The sequence below is a fragment of the Pseudopipra pipra genome, chromosome 2, assembly GCF_036250125.1.
Source record: "Pseudopipra pipra isolate bDixPip1 chromosome 2, bDixPip1.hap1, whole genome shotgun sequence".
NCBI lineage: Eukaryota > Metazoa > Chordata > Aves > Passeriformes > Pipridae > Pseudopipra > Pseudopipra pipra.
In genome coordinates, this window is record NC_087550.1 from 37,387,638 (window position 1) to 37,412,423 (window position 24,786).

Below are 24,786 nucleotides of genomic sequence, written 5' to 3' on the forward strand. Positions count from 1 at the left end.
AGCCTGAGGGATCTGGGCCTGTTTAGCCTCAAGAAGAGAAAACTGAGAGAGAATCTTATCAATGGTTATAAATATCTTAAGGGATGGTGTCAAAAGGATGTGACCAGACTCTTCAGTGGTGCCCAGTGACAGGACCAGGGTCGACATGCACAAACACGGGAAGTTCATTTGAATACAAGGAAAACCTTCTTTTCTGTGAGAGCGACAGAGCATTAGAACAGGCTGCCCAGAGGGGTTGTGGCATCTCTCTCTGGAATTTGGCTTTAGTCATTAATATGAGTTAATGTATTCCTTCCCCTGAATTTTCTCTCCTTTGCAAAAATAACCATCTGCAAAATTTTGAGGACTGAAGATGTCATAAAGGGAAATTTGTGTCTCGTAGGCTGCTCTGAGGCTTGTGAATGGAGAGTGAAGTGGAGGGCAGGCTATGTAGAAGAGAAACACCTGAGCGGAGTGTCCTGCAGAAGTGGGGAAAACACATTGTAAACCCCACCTTGGAACAGTGTTCAGGAAGGGGAAACAGACTCTGGTAGAGACACAGCCCCAGTGGCCAAATTGACCCTTTGATCAATTGAGTTTCTGATGAAACACTGACCTTCACTGCTTCCTGGGGGGAGCAGTTCCTGCTGCACATAGGCACATGAGCTGGGGTCCAGAGCCAGGCTGGTCAAGCTGTGCTCGTTCTCATGGCAAACTGAGAAACGTTTTCTGAAATGCCTGTCTGTCTCTGTGTAATTAACCCCCTGGGGAGGCCTTAATTGCCCAGACAACCGTGGTCTCCCAGTAGTACAATGTTTCCCTTCCAGCTTCATTTCATACCCTTCTTCCAGGAGTTTGTCTGATGTAAAAGAGAGCAAACTTGGCTCCCTTTGAAAAGCTCTGATTAGTACTTGATCTAGCAACCCTTGCTCCCCTTTGCCCAGAGTGTGTGTGTGTGTGAGGCACTGACTGGCTTTTCCTAGATACAGCTTTTTAATTATTTTAAATAAAGTTGTCTCTTCCCTACCTGAATTTGACGGAGACACTGTACCCTGTAGATACCAGCCAGTACTTACTTATCAAATGACATTATTAACAGTATTTCCACCTCTTTCAGAGTGTTTAGGCAAATTAAGTGAAATAAGATGGCAGATGTTAGTCGTAGTTATGTTAGGTGCCAGTGCTGTCTCCAGATCGCTGCCCATGATAGCTTAGAGCTGCTCTTCTGGAGTTAGCTATCCCTGTCCATACCAGAGGAAACATGAATTACCGGAAAGGACTGTATGTGTATTTTTAAGGCTGACATGCTTAGGAAAGGAGAATCTAAGTGACTTCCCTTGCAAGTGCACAAGAATTCTGTTGCAAACTAAGTACTGAGGCTCAGGTCACATGTGCATCTCTTCTTCCTTCCTCCTTTAGTTATCTTCTTTGGATGTATGGACCTGTGTCCCCATGGATTTTTTAATGTACCTAAGGCTGCTGTCACAGGCCTTCAACTTACCAAAGAGTATGTCCCGAATTGAGGACAGAAATATGTGAGACCTTGAACCAAAAGATGAATGAGGAAGTCAGAAATTGAGTCCCCTTTATAATAATTGAGATTTTCTGTTTGTTTTGGTGATATTGTTTGGGGGGTTTTTGTTTTGTTTTTTTTTTTTTTGCTTTGGCATTTTGGGAGGAGAAGAACAAATAGTATTTCTTCTCTCAGATTTTGCACTGATCGTAGCATTGTAAGCGCTTTTTTTTTTTAAGTTCTCAAGTTGAGGGCTTAATTTTTTTGACAAATTCGTAATGTCCTGCAAAGCTTCAGGTTCTATTTAGTCCTTGCTATCAGGTAGAATTTTTCTTCTTAGTTTTAAATTGGGTGTCACTGGATTTTATACAGGATGGTCTCTTTCTGTAGTGGATTCTTATTAATGGAATGCTTCTGCCTGAAATGGGAGGAAAATGACCACTTGATTGCATTACTTTCTCACATGAAGCAAGCCAGAAGCATTTGTTCTATTTCACAGACTTTCTCAAAGATTCTGTAGTTGGGATGAAGTGTTTAAATATCCATCTGAAAGAAGAAAAATAATCTTGAGAGTTACCTGCATGCTTCACAAGTAAATGAAAAGAGCAATGTATTTCCAAGTGAGGTGCAACTTTCAGGTGCTTTTCTTTATTCTCCTTCAATAATTGAACGTATCATTCTCTTCTTTCCTTCTTTTTCTTCTTCCTTCTTCTGGATATGTGTTGTCTTCTATAATTTCTCTGTTAACACTTCACTCTTTCTGCTGTTGTATTATACTGATTTACTAAAAAGAGGAAGCTAGAAGTGGAGAAAATGAGTGGAGTTTGAGCTATGGAAAAAAGCACAAAAAATAGTCTGGCTGGTTTTTTCTACCTACATTTTTTGTAACTGCCTCCTAATCCTGGTCTGACAGCTTTACAAACTCTAGTTATTTTGCTACGTGATTTTATGGAAACAGCTGCTGGAGAGATGGAGGTCTGATAATAAGCAGAAAAAATTAAACCATTTCAGGCAGGATCTGCACCCTTGTGTGGTGTCAGTTGATTTCGAGATGTCCAGAATATGAATAGGCCCTGGTCTGCTTTCCAGTGTACATGACAGCTTCACGGGAGAGGATTGTTGACTCCAGGCTACACTTCATTGACTTGTGCATTCAGCCTGGAAAGTGGATCTGAGCACATGCTTTCTCACCCTGAGCAGTTTTTGAATACGCTGTAGCAGATGTTTTGTTGCTTTATACTTCAACACAGAAAGCCTCTGCAAAACACACCCACCGCTGAGGAGTTCAGCTTGCTGGAAATTACTGGGGCAAGACCTGCGTTTAGCAAAAGACCTAGCCAAAAGAGTTACAGGCTGGTGTGAAATTCTAGCAACAGTCTTTGAAATTTTATGATGGAAGGGATGAATTGTCTGTAGTGAGACATGACCTCTCTATCCTTTTGGTAGCGGTATATAATAAATTGGTGCTTTTAAAGTGCTGAAGCTATTTAGTCTCTCCTTGATGAGCACATGTGGTGCAGGCTTCTAGGTCATTTAAGCAGTTTTGAAAACTTTGTCCGTAGTATATCTCTGTTCCTCCAAACTATATTTAAAATTTACCACTGTAGATTCATTCAGAAATTATCTTTAACATTTGTCTTGGTGGAAAACTTGTCTATTCAAAGTGTCTCTAAAGAATAAAAGTAGTTGGTAATAAGCATGGGCAGAACTTTAAATCTTTTCAGAAGTGACAAAGAAACTGAAGGCAATAGGTTTAAAAATAGTGTTACTGCAGCCTTAGCCTTTCAAGGTCCAAGTCATGTACCCTAATTAATGAGAAGTGGGACCAGAGCGCTGGCTTAATGCAGCTAATTTTTTTGCCAACTTAGTGCTATGAGAATAGTAACAGTGCTTCTCAAATGCCCTGCTTTTGTCACAAATCAATATATACAAGCTTCATCAGTCTTTCTGCTGTGGTACTTGAGCACAGCTCTGAGAAGGATGTCAGTAACAGTGCAAGGGGTTGTAATGAAGATAAATTGCTAAATGTGATGTGAGTGTCAAAATACATGGGCTGGATGAAGCATATTGGTTTCTATTTACTGTAAGTACACTAAGGGTACAATAAACTGTGTTACATGGTATGTATTTATATGCAGTAATTAAGAGGGAAGCATAATAATCTGCTGTAATTGAAGCCTTCTAAAAAGAATGCGATTTTCCACTCATTTAATGGGAAATGGTAAATGTGAGGGAAATGTTGATAGAAGGATTATAATTTTATTTACTTGGAATTTGGTATGGAATATCACAGGGGAAGTCACTGCTGGAAACTTTATGGCCATAGTTTGCAGGGAGAAGGAATTTAAAAACTCACAAAGTGGCATTTAAAAATAGCACTACCTCTCAGTTCTTCCCACAAACACCACACTGGTAGTTCAGCTTTGGACCAGCGCTGTGTTCTCCACCATCCTCCTCTTTTTCTCCAGCATCTCCCACACAAGAGCTTAACAAATTTAACTTTGTTTTGCTGCTGAGCTTGCTCTGCTAGGCTGTAGCCTTTGCTGGTGGTGATGCCTGAAGTTGTGGTCCTTTGTGAGAAACTGCAACATTTTCTGAAGACTGTAGGCAGCCGTGTGGCAATATGCTCATGTATATTTTTGCAGGAGAAGTACAAAAGTTGAAGTTCACTGGGTTTATGTAGCTGAATAGTGCTCTACAGAACACTGATTGCTTAAATCCTGGATTACGAATCCGTGTAAGCATTTGTTTCATGGTTCTTTAGCATTGCCCACATTTGGCAGAGAAAGCTGCATTTTTTCTCAGTGACATGCTGGTGATGGTGTAAAAATGAGGCAGTGTGTCTGATTGAACATTTTGTCTGAGGTTTAAATGGTTCCAAAAACACACGCCTTTCCCTTTTTAACATTGAAGCCTATCAGAAGATGCAAGGGAAATTTAAAAAATAGGTAAATATCCTCTTATTTCTATCTTGAGCTTGAAAAGTATTACTGGCTGTGCTGGCTGGAAATAAGAGAATTATTTTAGTTATTTCTAAGACATGTGAAATCTATCTAGTGGAACAGTTGGTATGTAGAGGCAACTTCCTAAAAAGACAAAGATATATCAATGTCTGCTTCAAATGGTGACATGATGAACTTCAATGTCAACTTCAAAGTTACAGGAAAAAATAAAAGGAAAAAAGTAAAGAAAGGGAAAAAGAAGAGAAAGGCAGGGGGAAAAGGGAAGAAAATAAGCAGTTCTAAAGAAAATTTAAAACATGTTCATTTCATACAAGCTCTCCATGGGTTTATCAGCAGAGGAGAAAGCTGCCTGTTGGACAGGTCAGCGTGGTACTGGATCTAGCAGAGACACGAGTTCTGGGCCTGCAAGGCACGCACTGAGCTCACTCACTCCACGCTAGAGATTTCCATCCTGCACCCTGTGTTCCTCTGCATCACTGTTCTAGAGATGCACGGGCTGCACTTGCTCCACCTCCCCTTCCCCTCCAGATACTTTTTTTTTCTATCAAGCTGCTGTTTTCAGGAATAGCCAACAACTTTCCAAAGGCAGGAGATGACTGGAGGTTAAAACTCTCTTTCAGGGACAGATTTGCATATGACATTGCATACTGCTTCTCATGTGTATTCAGGCAGAAAGTCTTACATAGCAAAATATGGGAGAAGTCCTGGTGTGATTCATCTGTCTGCAGTGATAAGTGGTCTCCTCAGCTAGACTGTTGTCTCTAACTTAACGTGATCTGGTAAGATGAAGAATTATCAAGTGCATAACTGAAAATATTACTACTTTGATTGTTAAGTGAGTGGTCTCTGTGCAAGAGATATGAACAGAAATTCTAAAATGCAAAATAATTAAGGCATGGCATTTTCAGAGATTATTCTCTTTTCTTTGGTTACTTCAAATTTCAATGGCTCACAGGTATCCCTTTATTTTAGATAGCATCTTGAGAAGTAACACAAATGACAAAGCCTAAGCATTGGGAAAACTGAGTTTAATAACTTCTCTGCATCTGCATCTGTAATTTTAATTTTGTTTTCATATTAAATAAGAAAAAATCTCTTTATAAATTTATAATGGGGCAAATTAAGTTTGGATTGAAAAAAAAGAATTGTGTGTTTAAAGTCTTAAGTATTCCATATTACATTCAGATAGCCATTGAGAAATGTGCCCATAACTCTGATGACACAATATATATACCAAAGGAAAGGGGCAAGAATGGGTCCATATATATCAAATACTACTGGTGGTCCTCAGCTAATTTTAGTTACTCAACGAAACACCAATAGCCTTGAGAGACTTGTTCAAAGAATGTCTATGATTTCCACAGAATTTGTAGACTGCTAAGTCAACCCTGAGATGCATTGTTTGCTTTTTTGACTCGTGCTAATGATTGATTTCAGTCTTTATTTTTTTCACTAATATTGGCCTCATTCTTTTAACTTTCTCAAGATTAGATTGATTTTCTTAAAAATGTTTTGCACATGCTAACACCAGAATGATGTCAAGGACAAACATACTACTGACAGTTCAATCAGTGCATCATTTATATCATAGTATCTGTTTCTGGCCTCTCTTGGAGAGTGTTTAAGCCATTCAGTACTGATACTGTATGGAAGTTCTTACCTCGCAGGATTTCAGTCCAACATTAAAAATCCCACACCTTTTTTGGTTAATCCGTTTTATTGATTCAGGATGCCAATAGTAATGAAGAAAAGCAGTCCTCTTTTCTATCTTTAATGAGCTTCCTATATCAAAAATCTTCATAATTCATTATGCAAAATGTTGGGGTTTTGTTATGAATGCTTGACAATGATAGAAATTAGTTGAATAGTTTATAGACCTTTTCTAGATGTATTGTAAGCTTGTGTTAATTTATTTGCATATTAAAATAAGAAAGCACAGCTCATTTATTATTAATTCCCTCCTTAGCTCATGGAAAATATTTGATTTTTCCAGTTCATCAATATATATGATGAGAGATTCACCATCTACAGTGGAATACTGCCCGAAGTATATTTTTTCACAAAATCATGTTTCACTGGACAGTGAGTCTGCTAGAAATGGGCAGGGAACAATTGATATTATGATCGAGGTTAGAAAACCTACCAACTGTTTCAATGAGAAGTTGGCCCAGTATAAAGATACAGATGATTTTGCAGGTACTAATTCAGGTTCATATTTTGTAGAGCATGGCAAGAGCAGGGTCATCCAGAGCTAGGGCTTAGATTCACACACTGTGTCTACCATGGCTGTTGTGTCTCATTAGAAAAATCACATTTCTGCTTGCTTAGAGATTTGCCTTAGTCAAGAAATGATTTGCATATATCTGGCATTTGCAGAGATGATGGAGCTTGTTTTACAGATTTCATGAATCACTGATCTGAACTGTTGGGTCATGGAATGAAGAAATGAATATCCGCAAAGCACAGCACTGTCAGCTTTTTCATGCCGGGCATCAAATGCCTCTTTTATAATTTTCCTTGTGGACCCACAGCATTCTAGCAGAAGGTCTTGGCTCTAAGCACCTCATAGCATGTAAGCATGGAAGGAGATACTCAGCGTACAGGCTTTGTGTGCTGTCTTATCAGGCAATTTTCGCCTCTTTTAAAGGCATAACAGAGAAGATCAAATCCAGGAAGGAAATTCAGCCTGCAGGCTGCCACCCTGCAAGTTCTGGGCATCTCCGGGGAGCCTAGAGAAGTATCAGCATTTCCTTGACCTTCTGGACCTGATTAAAATCTCACTGGACTCAGCATCATGCAAGGAAGTGCAAGGAAGTTCCCCTGTGATTAACTAGCATTATGTTAAGACGTGATGTCACTGTGGAGAGGGGACAGTATTATGCTGGGAACTAGTTCAATTCCTTTGCTTACCCTGAGCAGTGTGCTTAGTCTGACTTCAGTAGCAATGTTTTTCTTAAAGTTATCACTGATAAATCCCCAGGATGAGAGAATTAGCTATTGGTGCCCATGGCTGCATTTCCCCAGGTGAAATGGTGAGTAAACGCATGAGAGTAAAGCAATTTAAATCACACCCAACACCTCTTTCTTATGTTCTGTTTGCAGAACTACAAGATGGCAGAGCATTGCATCAATGCAAATGGGTGGAAAAGTATTACTAAAACACCAAATATGCTTTGAAAATCCGGTCTGCACCCAAGTGTTAAATGCTGTTGAAACAGAGAGGGATATATTAGTGGTCTTCCTTCGTGTTTTATGAATAATTTCTCATGCTAAGCTTGTGTAGCCAAATTCTGTGGTTAATCTATATCAAGCTTTTCTTTTCAGTCAGGATTTAGAAGTTTGGTCTAATGTTGCTTTCTCACTGAAGGATTAGCTCACAGATTAGCTCAGAGCTAACAGGTTTTTTCTTCATTGTATGTTTCTTAAGATCTTTAGCTCTCTTTTTTATGGGCTGGAGCCCACCTACCAGGCCCAAATTGGTTGGATATACCCTTTCAGGGTATCTCCTTTGACAGGCTCACTGCTTGGTGCAACAAAGAGTCATTGTGCATTTGCTAAATCTTCACATTTGTTTTATGAATGTACCAATGTTTTAATCTTCTGCAGGAGCAGCAGAAAATCTTTCACATGATTTGAATCTATTTTGGATGTGCAAAGCCTTTGTGTTACCTGAAGCATGTCTGCTTTAGTGCTGTATCATGTTTTTTATGGCATGTGTAATACCCATCAGCTGCAAGGCTGTTAATTTATGTCTGTAATGTTTGAGCACAGACACATGCATGCAACACACATACTTTTTGCAGACATCCTGTTTCTCTGCCTTCACAACTAAGACCAAGCTAAGAGCTGCATTTGAGGCAGGGGAGCATCTTCATCTTCAGTTAGGAATACACTGCATCTGTACTAAAACTCTTTCTGGGTACAGTAAATGCCTTTTAATCAATCCATCATTTAGAAACATGGCCTTAAACAAGTTTTGCATCCATTTGTCCTTTCTCCCAGGGTGATCTGTACTCAGCTGTTCAAAATTCATACTTGTTATTCCTAAAAAAATTTAATTTGGGGATATTTTCACAGTGACTTCACTTTCTACCACCATTTATACACACCAAATCCTAGTATCCTACAATACTAGGGGATTGTAGAGATCCCAGCTCTAAATACTCTATTCCTTTGTCTTGAGTGGGCTTTGGGTTGGTTTGAGACGTGTTCTTTGATCACAGGCTGTTGCAGTGTCCATGGAGTCTGACTGGAGATGGTTCCCAGGACACCTACAGCCTTAAGCAGTCCCTTTCCTGGATCATCTTCACTTGTGAGCTATTTGGTTTACAGGCAGCCTCTCCGCATGGGAAAAACTGGAACAACTCTTTCCTTTTGCAAGTTCTTTTAGATTTTACTATCTTCCCTACAGCTGTCTTTCTACCATCATGGTAAAGATAAACTTTATTCTTGAGGTCCAATCCCTTGAGTCATACTGTCAATATAGAATCACATAATCTAGGTTTTGTCAGTGCTTTGCCCTCTGATTTATTTTTTTTTGTCTTTGCATTGTTAGTGCTCTTATTATCCAGAATTTTATAATTTCCAGTACTGATCATATATTAAAAACTTTTCATTCCATAAACCTGCCCCTACCAGTCCGTGTACGTGGTGAGAACCTTTTTCTAGTACACATTGAATACACGTTTTTTTGAGTCTCATCACATCTCGCAGTCTTCTCACTTAGCCTGTACTATCTTTCTGTATTTTCCCTCTTTATCTGAGCTTTCATATTCCCAGATCACCACACTGTCCCTTCACCATATAATCCTTAAACATTCATCTTTAGCAGAAAAGACATACTGGAAAGGGTAGGAAAATGTCAAGGAAAACTGTGGTAGTTTGAAAAAATTAGGGGGGGTTGGTTTTTTTTTTCATTTTAAAAATAATTTGTTATGGCAAAAGTGCATCATTGTGTGAAATGTGCTGAAATAAGATTGGAGTATTCAGCATAATTTGTAACATGACACAAATTAAAGTATTTACTAGGCACCTTGAGATAAGAAAATCTCTAATCGGGTTGAGAATCAGTTTAGTAGGCATAATTGACACTTTTTTTTCTCCCTAAATATATTATCATGGAACATAAGAATCCTAATGTTTTTCTTATCTGACTTCAGTTTGAGAATAATCAGAGACCAAATAGTTATTTTGCCTTTTATGGAGATATGATTTAAACAGAAAAGTACAAAGGCCCTGAAGCATCAAGTGCTATGAGATCTGTCCTCAAAACCAGTAATTTTCTTTTCACAACCTAACAAATTTCAGTTGACAGGAAACAGATTAATCTCCTCATTCTCAAATGTAATATTGCTGTTTGCTAATCTCTCATGATACAGAGACATTGAAAATGTTATCATAGCAATCCTAGAGTACATTTTATGGTTTGGCAAAAAATAAGACTTTCTTTGGCAATGACTATTCTAAATATTCAAAAGCAAGGATTAACATGAATACTTGAGAGCAAAAATGTTAGAATCAAAATAATGAGTTATTTTTTCTCACATTCCCTAGGAAAGTAAAAAATACAAATATTACTAATAGCAGTCTGTCAATTTGTGGCTTCTAATTTTCTGAGATTCAGCATATTATCTTTAATCCAGATACCAGTAAATAATTTAATATTTTCTGTCATAGCCTCAAATATATTTGCTTTTCCCTTTGAATCTTCTTTCCTTCCACTATTCTACCAGATAATTTTAAAGGGTTGTATAAAATAAAAAAAAAAAAGGTGTTCTTAACCCTAAAGGCCAAACAGTTTTTTTGAAGGCTTTATTGGAAAAAACAGGGAGAATATAAACACATGGTTTTATACTGCCACACTTTTTAAAAATAAAACACATGACCACAGTTTAAAAAACACTTACAAAATTTCTAGGAAGTCATAAGTTTTAGACCACACATTTTAGCTAAGAAGAGATAATGCTTTATTATCTGATGTATCAAAGTCTCTGTTGACCTCTGAGAGAGGGAGAGGACAATGAGACAAGTGCATTAGCTTGGTCTCAAAAAACTGTAATGTACAACCAAAGGAATAAAAATATTAACTGACACATGAGGTTCATTTGCATACTCTCCTTATCCTCCTGACCAAACCTCTGTTGTTCAAATAGACCTGCACAAACTCTCTCTATATAGCTCTCATAAACATATAGACGTATGTTTGTGGGATTAAATTGAATACTAAAGCCCAGCTTTTGTCTTTTTTTCACTGGCATTTACAAGGATATGTACAGTTAAGGATCTTTCACTATTTTTGTTACGATCCACTAGATACTGCCTGAGTCTTCACTTCAGCACCTCTGTGAGGGACTGGCATTTAAAAAGTAAAATAATATTTTCTTTATATGCCTTCTCTTCAGGCATTCAATCCTCAATATCCGACTCTCAGTGTGAAAATATCAATTGAAAGCTGTGGCTTTTTTAATAAAGAAGAGTGAAGTGTACAGAGGATGTGTTTTTTCTGCAGTACTGGGAGGCAGTGCCTGGCAATGGATCACAGTGGTGACAGGACTCCCAACTTCCAGCAAGCTGCTCAGCTCCCTAAAGAAATCCTTGCTGCTCCAGCACAGTGCTCAGCATGAGGCAGTCATTTATCCTGCTTCTTGACAGAGCAAATTACCCAACTCAGAACTGTGGGCTGTGCTTTCAGTACCTCGCTCAGTGCAGGGCTAATTTAGTGTCCCTTCCCTCCTTTCCACACTGTAGGATGGACTGAGAGCTACCTCACAACTTCTTACCTTGAGACACACCCCTGGTTTCTCTGGGGTGCAATGTGCTCCTTGAATTGAATACCTTGAATCCTTAAGAAGTACTAGCTGAATAAATTACACATTCATGGTCTATTTTCTAGAGGTTATTGAGCACACATTCACTAGACTTACACAGCAAAACAGGAATTGCATCTTGAACTTTGAGTGACAAATTGCCTTTGCCTCACTAAGCCTGTAAATAAGATTTAGATATTTTGTCAGATCAGTAGTCTATGGATTAGACCTGCTCCTAATATTCCATTTCTAAAACTGGATGCACTTTTGGAGAACAACTGTATTTATATATTGTATGGAGTTTCTCAAAGGAAGCAGTGGCAGCATTTATGGGTAGTGTCAGCCACATCATGAGCAAGATCTGCAGTACTGACCCAGCATCTAACCGTGGGGTTTAATGCATGGGCCTGGAATATCTGATCCACCTGTGCCAAAGGATCATGCCTCCTGTACTGATCCTGACAGGATGCACTTGAGCTGTTTAAGACCTCCCATACATCAGGAGCTTTCTCACAGCTATTTCCAACAAAGTGCCCGGCCCCTTTAACACCTCCTGAGACAATCTCAAAAACAAAGCAGCTCCTAAAACTCTTTTTTCAATCTTTTCTGCTACAAACCAACAAAGCAACTCATTAGAGGGACTCTTTTTCTCTTCCTCCCTTTCGTTCCGTTCACCTAGTGAAGGCTAATTGGACAGCCATAAAATGAATCCAGGGAAATTCTCCTTCTCCCATGTATCAGTCCTGCACTAACAGATTGAGCATATTGTCTCATGTGGCGTTTTATTGTCCCCCAGACCACATTATCGGCAGGGCAGTCTCAGGAAGGTTGATAGCATTACTAGGTTATCTCTCGATCTGACATTCTTGCTCATCACTCTAAATCCAGTCATTTACTAGTGGCATTAGACACCACTGCTGAAGTTAATTGGGTGCTGCTTGCCATGGACTGCAGACCCAATTGCATAAATTGTAGATGATTGTCCCTGCTCTTAACTTTCATTTCACAGCTGGGAAAAGTATGTGTGGGTTGATATACCTGTCTCTTGAACCACACTCTTTGACATTTGCAATCCAATTATCGGTCACCTTGGCCATTTGTTCAGTCCAACTGTCCTCCCATCGGTATGGTCTGTGTCAACACTTACTCCATACACTGCCCTAATGGGAAAATAAACAGTAAATTATGAGCCTATATAAATCCAATAAAAGTGATTTTGACTCCATAAACCATGGGAGTGAAACTGATGTGCTTTATGCAGTTGCTGGTCTCTCAGGTTGGAATTGCTGCTCTGTATTTTTGAATGTCCCAGCTTACTGGAGATATGCAAGTTATATATCTACTGAGGGCCTTGGTGCCCATACAGTAAGAATATGAACTTTAAGGGCTATGCATGGGAAGATTTCTGTATTATATTCTTGAATAAATGGGTGTCATTGGTAGAAAGCAGTAAATTTCTATTAATGATGTTTTATTAAATATTTCCTTTCCCAGATAAAAAGTATGCTTCCTAGACTCACATTTTACGTTTGACTGACCCTTTGCACAGCAGTGAATGCCATCCTGTGGCTGCAAAACCCAAATGCATGTGAAAGACTACTTCTGCAGAAGAATCAAAGTGCTAAGAATATTTTAAAAATTGTGAGTTTTAAAATTCCTCCTGCACTGCAGGAGTAGAATACCATCTTATTATTATTCAGACACATAACGATAGTTTTCCAGGACTCCAGGCACTATGTAATTAATTAATTATTATAATATTAATTGATTAATTAATATTAATAACCTGGACATTTTAATGTGTTCCAAGTGTTACTCTGGGAAATTAAGTTTTTGGGACAGGATTTTTTTTTTCAACACATTTGGAATGTTAAAACTTTGGGACAGCTTTTCCTGTTGTACTGTTGCCCCCAGTAGACTGTTCCCATACACATACCTACTTATTTATGTTGGCAGTATGGTCTTGACACATTCTGAAAATTATTCATATACATTGCTGTTCACAGGATCACTGGCTATGTGTGTAACAGATTGAACCAACGGAGAAAAAAAATCATGCTAAAGAAAATAATGACATGTGAAATTACTGTTTCTTAAAAGTAAGCAGAAAATCCCACATTCGGCTGAGTATTAAATAAGATTATAATATTCAGTTGTAATGCATACAGTGGTGATGCTGCAGTGGTACACACCTTTTCGACCCTTTAGCTGAAGGCTCACAGCTTTCAGGTACACATGCAACTTGAAGCCCAGGGCTGGGAAGAAACTACTGAAATTAGGTTGTTGAGTTCTATGTACAGTCCCATTCTCATCAAAGTCAAAAATTCCCATTGCTTTTCAAGTCTGAGGATACCACAACTGACCAGTACTTCTCCCCCAAGAAGGTGTCTGTAATTCTTTGTCTGCTGAGACAACATGAGCTCAGATCAGCAGGATAACACTTGTCTTTAGACTTTCGTGTGTGTCTCTAGCCACGCAGTATGTGAGTGCCCCGCCATCCATGGTGTGGTTGGGAATGCTGAGACTATTCAGACATTTGTGGAGGTTTTCAGACATTCAGCAGAACTGAAAACTAAACTGATTATGTGAAAAACAGGGTTACAGTGAACCTGTCCCTAAACATACACTTAACTGTATCAGTCTTGTCTAGTGAAAGAGAGCAAGGTTTTTACTGTGACTGATGAAACACAGAGTCCTAATGCACACATCAGGGAAGGGGCTGATGGTTCTCATCCTTTGTCACCACAACAGTTATCTGAATTTCAGTTTCATAGGTTTTGTACTGGACACAACACTGGAGCCCATTTTCCAGGTTGAGTTTTCCAAGCTAGAAACTTAACATGGAACAAATAAAAAAGGTGGTCCAAGAATATGAGTTTTGCTTCAAAATTGGAATCTTCATTTTTTTCTGTGTATAATCCCATGGTGTTTCTCAACCAGCTTGTAAAATTGACCCTATGTCAATGTAAACTGGATAGTAGATATTTACAGGACATTTAAAATCGAAGACAAGTAGAGATTGCAATAATAAGGCTTGTCTGTTTTGCCTATTAGATGAAAGTGTGATTAAATATAGCCCAATTAATGCCTGTTATCTGTCCAAAATTGATTTGTAACAGAAAGTTGTGAAGTAGGCATCAAAAAGTCAAGTATAATTTTTTATTACTAAAATCAAAGCAATTATTGATGTTATTTACTTTAACCTGATCTGACAAAACCAGGATGATATTTTCATTAAAAAACCTGCCTTGGGAAGAGCCCTGACAACCAACCTCCTTATTAATGCTTATCTCCTTTATTTTTATTTCTTTTCATACCGGTTTTCTTAGCATTTTTGTACTACTTTTTAAGATATTTTAGGATGAAGTCCTCATCTGACTCCAAAAATTACTTTATTCAAACATACATGAATAATTGCTATGATACTGTCCTCAAAGTTGATTGAAATTTACTTTGCACCCCATTGGTAGCCAAAGAAACTTTTATCAAATAACTTGGACATCACCAAAAAAAAATCACATCTTTGTTTTTTCCTTTTTGATTAATGAAAACAGTCACTGCAATCTTCCTGAGTGACTGTTCACTGAAGTCAGATAAATTTCTAAGACCTAAACCATACACTTTTGCTTTTTGCAAATTTAAAATATCTCTACAGGATACTCAAAAATTGGGAACAGCCTGTATCCCTTAAAGGTCTGATTTATGTACTTTCTACCTGGCTACAAAATCTATTTTTTATTCATCAGCTTTTTAACTGGTGAGCTTTATTTTGAATGTAAAACTGTGGAAGCTTCATTTTTTACTCTGAAAAAGCTAAATTGCATTTAAATGTCAGAGGCCACTCATCAGTTTGTCAGCTGTAAAACTGTCTTTGAAATGTTTTACCTGTATATGTGGATGGAGAGTACTCATTATTTCTTGCATATTGTGGAAAAATAATGTAAGATAGAAATTGGATATTTTCAGCATTACTGATGAGACACAAAGTCTTTTACGTTGAGATTAATGGCTCTGGTGTTGCCTACTTGGGTATTGATCAAAGAGGTTGTTGGTAAGTGATGAGTTCTACAGTAGAGATTTTTGGAGGGAGAGTAGTGGGTGGAATCTAGTTTGCTATCTGTAGTGAAATTGCAGAATTCATCACCAAAATTGTATTTGCACAATATATGTTCCTTCAGTGGCCCAACATCTTAAGAAATTTCCCGTACCCTGACTTGGGGACCTGGATGCCTCTCCTCCTTTTGCTCTCTCATTGCCATTGCTTATTAACCATCTGCTTTTTGGGGAATTTTGTTTTCTTTTGACAGTTTATTTTAAAATCTGATTATTTCAGTAACCCTGTTTGTAGCACAGGTGCACAAACAGTTTATTGGTGGGCAAAAGTGGTTGCAAACTATGACAGGGGAAGAACAAATGACTAGAGGAGGAGCTGGAGATGAGGCTGGGTGTGTCTTAATCTGCCTTTGTGCCAGAGACAAGGTGGTGTCATCCCCGTTAGCACAACCAAGTGCTGCTTTCTAGAGCAATTTAAGCAAGAAAAAAAGAAGTGTTATCTTTCTTTTCAAAATGCTTGGTTCTGCTATATGTAGCAGCATAGAATTTGGATATATTGTACCTATAAAGTAAATAAATTTAAGGAACTACAGTGTATATCTTTCATCTCATTGCTGGCCAAATAAACATTTTACCTCCTCAGTAATAACAATTTTGTTTCAAGACTGACCATCACAGAGTCTCACCTAAGGATGTTTTATCCAATATCACAAGGCACTGGCTGTTTGGCGTGACAGAAGTTGTTTAGAAGTAAATTTTTATATTATAGTTTAGGATAGAAGATGATTATTTCCTTTGACGACTGAAAGTTTTAGTTGATGTTACTACTCTGTTGTAATAGAAGCTGCTGCCACAATATTTCTAAGAGCATGCAGATCAAGCTCTTTCGTACTATACCTATTTTCAGGGGACATTCAAAGCTTGTACCATGTTATCATGAGTGCTGCTAATTTACTGCAAAACAGACAGAGGGCTATTGCCACACACCTGCACCCAATTTGAGAGTTTCTGCTAAAAGAGTTACTGTACATTAATTCCCCATCAATTTTAATGTCTGGGGATCTGTGCTACAAACTGACACAGGCTGCACACCCAAGCAAGGATGTAAAGTGTATATCATTGATTAGTTAACTCCATGGTGACTAGTGCTATAGCTTGATTGAATGTTGGCAATATATCAGCATATACTTTTTGAGCACAGCATGTGTGTTGATGGTTACAAAATAAATTATTAATATTAGGAAAATATCTTTGAATAACATATTGTGTGTTTATTAATAGCCAGAATGTTTTCCTTACATGATTACACATATACTACTGATCTAGTATGAAAAAATGGAAGTTTGGGGTTACATAACAATCTTCGTAATTTTGGGGAAACTTAAGATGGTGTCGAGTTCCTGCTTATAGGGAAGATGAAAACCAAGTGACTTTGTGGATAGGAAATGAAGGGTAATTGAATATTTGACCTTAGAAGTAGATGCACACATCTTTTGAAACACAAAAACTGAGACCTACTCTATTTCCTGAGCACTATGATAAGATTTTTGGAGAAGGACATTATCTGTAGAGGTAGATCTGATAGAGGGGAACTTATCAATATTTAATCACTAGTGTTTCTTACCACAAGAAAAGCAAAATACACAAATGGCTAAAGTAGATATTCAGGTATGAATTAGGTTAAAATTGACATAGGGAGTACTACTAACATTAAACTGCTAAAATATCTTGATTTACAAGCTTTATGTTATTTAATGCTGCTTGAAGTGAAATATTCTGACATTTGACTACTCATTTTCTGTTCACGAAACTCTCTTCACTATCAGCAGGAGCTAAACACCTTCTTCAAAGTTTCCTGTGAAGATCAACAGGCAACTTTTATCTTCTTTCTCATTTAGGGGCTATGTAGGTAGTTGAAGTCCTGTTTAGTGATAGATTGTTCCTAAACAATGGAACAAATGGGTTTCATATACCTAAAAAAATATATTTTTAAGCAGTTGCATATCAGTTTTTATCTTGTTTGTGAGGTGTCAGTCTGAAGGTGGGCATATGTCCTTGGGTCCAGATATTATCAGGGGACAATTTGGAGTGTATTCTTCTGCTTTCCAATTTTTTCTTTGTTTTATGTATATATAGTAAGACTCATTATTGTAGCCTCATGAGCAGAGAGAGGAAGCTCATGATATACTCAAAAGAACTTATTTGGAGACTGAGATTGATATTTTTACTATGATCATCTCGAATTTTCCAACTTCTAGTTGCAAACTTTGCAAACTGTTCAACAATGGGATATGATACGCGCAGTTTCAAGCACCGCTTCTAATGATGGTGTTATCACCTAGAGGGTCAGGAAAACTCCTAGCTTCTTCTTACCAGATGATTTCTGCTGAATCTTAAGTGATTACACACTACAGTTAGGCAGTAAAGATTTTCTGTATTTAACTCCAACAGTGGAAATAAGAGGCACATTTGGACTTCTGGAAAGTGACTGGCTTAGAGTCGCTTCTGGACAAAGTTTAATCTACAGTTTGTCAAAAGTAAATTACATGAGGTTGACATTCCTGAGGACTACAGTTTTCTTTTTACTTAGTGAAAAGAAGGGGAAGATACTTTCTGAGATTTCCTGGAGGAGTTTCCTTTAACACATGACAGGCTGCTCTGTTGTCCTGGGAATGTAGTGGAGTAATGGCTGGTTCTGCACTTAGCATGTATTGATTGAAGAACACTGTAAATAAAACCTGATGCACAAAGGTTGCCAGGATCTCCAAACTGTAATGAACTTTAAAAGCAATGCCTGTGGAAAATTGCTATTTTTCTTTTTGAGAGTCACTGTCAAGAGCTATACAGATCCTTCGATCCTTATTTGTATTGCTACTAAAGCTAAAATATAAGTATTGTGTCTGTTTTCAAAAAGCTTGTAGAATGAAGTATGACATAGGATAAATTTAGTAGAAGTGGTAGTAGCATTTTTGGACTTTTAAGTCACCCATTCTGATATTTCACTCTGCCAAGTCCTTTGATTACCATCTACTCATCTCGGTACTGTGAGTCTGACAAAAGTTAAGATTTGAAGGCTCTAAGGCTTTCTTCACTACACTCTTACAATATTTAGGTTTGTAAATACTACAGGGAGTATTTAACTCTAAATGAAAAAGCTTTCCTTCCTTCCTTTTTCCTGTCTTTTGGCAATGCAGTGCTGAAATTACCTGATGTCATCATTAATTCTCAAATGGTTTAACAGACCATTATACATCGTTTTCTAGCTTGAATGTGGCTGGAAGCCATTGACATTCTTAATCAGACATCCAGAGTGTTTATGTCAGTAATAATCTCTATTTAAAATGTACTCTAAACTATTTAGTTCTCCTACATGGCCAGAGTGAATGTATTATTTTTTTTAACGTATGAAAACACAGTGTTCCCATATTAGCACATTGTAAAGGAAATAGGGAAAGATGGATCATATTGATATGATTAGAACTCTTTTGTACAAGAAGTGTTTAAGTAATATATCTTTTGGGACAGCACCACATTCTATTAGATAAGTGAAATAAGCACTGCCCACTTCTTCTCCACAGCTGCCAAATAACGGTTTAGAAAGAGAAGGCATCTAGTTGACTACATCTAACTCAGTAATTGTGTTGAACTAAAAAAAAAACAAAACTGAAAAAACCTGTTCTATATATCTTTGAGCTACACTGCCTTCACTTTGTATCAATAATCTGACATGTAGCTCAGTAACAGCGTGCATTTCAGAAAAAATATTTTCTTGTAAGAATTTAGCCACGAATTTAGTCTGTCTCTGAAGTAGGCAGAGGTAGTAATTCAGCGCATTTGACTTTAAAGTTCTATGCATCCCTTGATAAGCTCTCCTTATAGTATTTTATTTTTCTTACTTGGGCTGAATTCCAGAGACTTACAATAAGTATTGCAGCTCGTTTTAGCGTTGGCAGAAGAAACAAACCCATTAGTCACTATAACAGCAGGGGTATGCCTCAGCTCTCCAGATCACTTTGATCATTTTTCTGTCTTCAGTAACTAAACTAGATTCTCTTTACTAAGGTTTTCTGAAGCAAAATTAGCATTTCTGGTTGGGGAAAGGGAGAGACTTTTACCCGAAGACCTCATTATGCACACGCCTTTCATGAGGTGCAAACATCTCAGCTTACTTTTTTTTTGCATTAAGCAGTTATCACACAAACAAAAATAAACAGGCAAATATGACATCTTCAGCGTTTTGCAGTGCTAATGACAGTAATGTGGCAGTTCCTCATAACTTAAAATTTGGGTAGGCTGAGTACTTCCTCCTGCCAAAGAATGATGTAGAAGAAGATTCTTGTTCTTCTAAGGCTTGATAATTCACATTAAACACCTGCTGACTGTCTTGTTGTACTTGTTGAAGTAAGATCCCTGCTAGCTACTCCCTCCAGCTGAGTTAATTATTTTGGAAGTCATGAGCTTTTGTTAATGAGACTCAATATAGTACTTCTAATTCAAGAGTGTGGTCCCGACAGTTGTATTTGTATTCTGAAAAGATTTAAGAACTACACCTTCTGCAATTAAGTGTCACAGTTCAATTCATAGGAGAAATTACTGTCTCAAGGGAAAATTACTTTTGTCACCATCGTTGAGGTCTGCTAGACTGATGCTGTGTTTTAGCCACTTTCACAGTAGATGTCTCCTCCATGCCTTCTCCATGGTCATAAAAAGAAATTCTCATATCTAACATTCCAGCCGTTGTATGTTAACAGTCAATATTGACCTGTGTTTTCACTGAGAAGGTCCACTGCTATGGAAATCTCGTTGTAGTTTACCTGTAGATTTGAACATAAATGTGAGTATCTCTCAGTCCTGTAGAATAGAGAAGATTGTTCTGGGAGGTATTGAAAAACACCTGAAAGACAACACAGTCATTGGCCACAGCCAGCATGGCTTCATGAGAGGAAAGTCCTGCTTATCAAACCTGGTTTCCTTTTATGACAAGGTAACCCACCTAGCTGATCAAGGGAAGAGAGTTGATGTAATCTTTTTGGATTTCAGTAAAGCTTCTGATACTGTCTCGCTCAGGATCCTCCTGGACAAAATATCCAGCACACAGCTGGATAAACACATTGCGTGGGGGGTGAGCAGTTGGCTCACAGGTTGAGCACAGAGAGTGATAGTGAATGGTGTGACATCAGACTGGCTACCTGTCACTAATGGGGTTCCACAGGGCTCCATCTGAGGCCCTGTGCTCTTCAACATCTTCATAAATTACTTGGATGCAGGACTGGAAGGGATACTGAGCACGTTTGCAGATGACACAAAACTGGAAGGAGCTGTTGACTCCCTTGAAGGCAGGGAGGACCTGCAGAGAGACCGGAAAAGTTAGAGGACTGGGCAATCACCATCCGTAGGAACTTCAGCAAGGGAAAGTGCCTGATTCTGCACCTGGGATGGGGCAACCCTGTATGTATGTACAGACTGGGCAGTGAGATGCTGGAAAGCAGTGCCACGGAAAGGGATCGGGGAGGTTGATGGCAAGTTGAATCTTATTCAGCAGTACCCGGGCAGCCAGGAGGGCCAACTATGTCCTGGGGAACGGAGAAGAGCAGACTGAGGGGACACCTCATTGCAGTCTACAGCTTCCTTATGAGGGGAAGAGGAGGGGCAGGCACTGATCTCTTCTCTGTGGTGACCAGTGGCAGAACCCGAGGGAATGGCCTGAAGTTGTGTCAGGGGAGGTTTAGGTTGGATATTAGAAAAAGGTTTTTCACCCAGAGGGTGGTTGGGCACTGGAACAGGCTCCCCAGGGAAGTGGTCACAGCACCAAACGTGACAGTTTTAGAGGTGTTTGGATGAGACTCTCAGACACATGGTGTGACTCTTGGGGATGGTCCTATGCAGGGCTAAGAGTTGAACTCGATGATCCTTGTGAGTCCCTTCCAAGTCAGCAGATTCTATGATTCTATAGGAAAGGGTGTGGTAGTGTCTGTAGACCAAACCTACTGAAGTAGGTCCTGCAGAAGAAGTGGAAATTGTTTTACTTGGATTTCGAAAATTCTGTTATTACACTGAATTTCTTGTACTCTGCAGAAGGAGATATTTTTGTGCGTTTTTCTCAAAAAATGCATGTCTGAGGTAAGTAGAGGAAATTTGAGGAGGCCTTGTCCTGGTCCATCCAGCTGAAGGAAACATTGTAAGGGATGTGTAAATGTTCTTACTCTACTAAAGAAATTTCCACGTAACAAACCTATATGTTGGTTGATGTATACCTATTGGTTGATGTATTTCAGTAAAGTCAATGGGTAGATGTAAATTCCTGACAGAAAGTGCTCATTTTCTGAAGAAAACTGTAGTGAAACTATCTGTAGGTTTTGGGAAAACAGCAGTGAAGCTTAGGATTTCCCCATGAAAGTGGTATAAAAGATCATATTATTCTTGTTGTCTCTTGCATTCAGACCTTATTAAATATGTCATCACATGCCTTTTAAGACATTTCACCCTTGCTGAATGGATCAACTCTTTGTATGATTGGTTAGAGATTCCAAATTCAGCTTTTTTGTGGCCATATACCAGCTTTGGGAGGTCGTATCCTCTGTTTAGGCTGTCTTGACACAGTATGAGAAGCAATATCTAACCAGAAGGGCAGAGGGGACAGTAGCTGGCCGATCCATCTCAGCTTGCACATGGTCAAGAAGCTGCTTGTCTGCAGCAGTTGTATCTGGATACCAGACTCGACACATAGTCTGAAGGTGTTCAGCATTTAGGAAGGCACATGCTGACTAAGCAGCCATTCTTCATCTCCTCTGGAAAAGCCATAATTTTGATCCTTACCATTTTCCCATCTTGATTACTGTGAGATTCACCTCTTGTTTGGTTTTTGATGGCACATCTTGACAAGCATATATTGAGACAGTCTGTCATTCACCTTTTTTCTCTGTTTTTTTCCCTGTCGTGCTATCTGCAGGTTTCTAAACAAAACAACCTCACTGCCCGTAAATTACAGTTTCTCTCCTGCAAGCTCTCCTGTGTCTTGCACATCTGCCTTTCACATTTCCAGAGATACCAGCTGTGAATTAGCTTTTGTATCTCTGTCCTATGAACATACCTACCTCCCTTCTCTCCCTGCTTACTTTTCACTGTAATTTTCAGCTGTTTAAGAGTTTTGCTGAAAACTATGGTAATGTTTGAATCAAAATTGACTTGGTTCAAGGGTCCTCTAAATGCTGGTGTGATACTGTGTCCTAATGGAAATGGTATTTGCAGAGTGATGTGCTGAAGAACCCTTCTGGTCCTCCCTATTTTTGTCTGGGAACAATTTTTGAACTGGCAGCAACTTGTTGGTTTGTTTTCATGTGTTGTCATGGTGTTTTTATTTTGCAGGGTAGAGGAAATTTTTGCAGTTTATTTACCTTATTTATGGCTTGAACCTGAATAGCCAGGCTGGAATCAGGCTAACTGCAGCAGAGAAGAGAGGTCTGCTGGGGTGTGGATTTACGGTTAGGGAAATAATCACATCACTGGTGTGAGGAAGGCTTAATTAATTAATTTACATGTCTGCAAAGAGCTAACTTCAGCTCCCGTGTCTGCTGCTCAGAGCTTTTTGAGTCGAGCTGCATCCTGTCATTTTAAAAAGTTTTGAGTGTTACCCAGAGGAAAAAGGCTTAGTTGGTACCTAACATTTTCCTCTCTAGGGATGTGAAGTTTTATCCTGAGTAGAATTGACTAACTTCAGGCCTTCTATGTTAATTTTTATACTTAACTGACATTTTGTTTATAGCCATTACTATTTTCTTTTAGATGTCAGGAAATATTTTCAGTGCAACTTTTCTGTTATTGAATAGTTTTCCCTCAAATTTGGGTTTACAAAAAACATACAAATGCACACATGTATTTACTGCCACAATGCCATATTAGTGAAGATTTTGGCAGTAACCTAACAAACTGTGAGACAGTATTGGTAAGACAGGAGGATGCTTCACTTCTTGAGCAGTCTCTTAAGTAGGTTTTTTTCATCATAGTTGCTTGACTGTTTATACCACTTGGTTTTCAGAGATTTTATTATCGTTATTAGCTGTAAACTCTTTATCTCTCTCACACACACCTTTTTTGTAGATTACTGATAGCAGGTTGAAGAAAATGCCTTTTTTTAAAAAAATGCTGTATGATCTGTTTAGAGAACAAGAGTTTCCAGAATCTTGCCAATATTTTTCAATGCAAGAACATTATCCCCTTAAAAAAAGCATTTTGTTGGCATTTTTTGATTTTGGATTAGTGTGTCTCTGATTGTTTCTGTGCAGTACAGACTGTACCGCTTGGCATCATTGATTATTTTATCTGTGGAGAAATCCCGAAAAAGGTTTTTCTTTGTTAACCTGTGCTCTGGCCAAGAGCTTGACCAGTTGCACCAAAGTAGAAGAGAAATAGACAGGATCAACCTCATAGTGGGACAAAAGTTATTTATTGCTGAAAGCTTTTAATAGGAGAACTGGCAGAACTGGCTTTTTGTTTGCTGCAGGAGTACTGACATTCTCCCGAAGTGGTGAAGTGAAAAGACTAAAGTTCCTGGTGGTGTGGCTCTCACCGACTGGAAAGGCAGATTCACAGCCATGTGTGCAGCCTTTCAACATTATAAATGCTGTTCAGTAGAGTTAAATACAGGAAATGGAAAATGTCTTTTACCTTTCTTAGAGAAAATACGAGTTTTCTGCTGATTTCAGTGTTATATCAGGATTACCCTAAGTTTAGACTTCTTTACACAAGGATGGGACAATGCCAAAGGACATTATTGCCAGAAAAATTTGCTTTGCCTAAGGATTGGATATCAGGACTATTAGATTTTCAAGGGAACACAGAAATTTTTACGGAAAAGTAAAACATGAAGAAGTTAACCAGCAAGCCAGTCAATGTGTGATGATCAGTATGAGCAGGGAAGGGTATATAATATCTTGGCTCACTATCATCAAAAATTGTTACTGTGGGATTCAGCATGTTAGCATATGCAACTGAAAATGAAATTTAAACTTCTTTCATGCAAACAAAAATAAGTTCCTGCCTTATTTCTTTCTCATTAAAAAATGCAATCGAAATATTGAGAGAGAAGTTTGAAACATATCGATTTCATTTTGAAGGCATATTATTAAATCTCTTGAGGGCTTGTTGATCTTGAATCATTTCATTTTCATGGTGTTTCAGATTGAAAATTATTAGTAATTCTGTTTAAGTTGCAGCTAGATTGCTAATTAACTTTCATCTCAAAGATTTTATTTCTTACATGTTTCTGGCAGCACAGTGCACTCTTTACAAAATGCAGGAGAATTTTTTTTGTTGCCTGCCTCTCTGTGCTCCTTACAATCATATAAAGCAGTTTTGGAATTAATGAGCTGTCACATCTCAGATAATGAATGAAAAGAACTGACAGAAATTCTTTTGTTGTTTAAGAAATTCCAAATAATTAATGGGAAAAAAGTGACAGAGGTTCTTTTAGGAT

General features: G+C 38.3%; 1 protein-coding gene across 13 annotated transcripts in view; it reads left to right on the top strand.

The window, feature by feature from the left end:
- FAT3 (FAT atypical cadherin 3) overlaps window positions 1–24,786 on the top strand; it is a 413,377-nt gene that overhangs the window by 275,516 nt on the left and 113,075 nt on the right. The window lies entirely within an intron of this gene.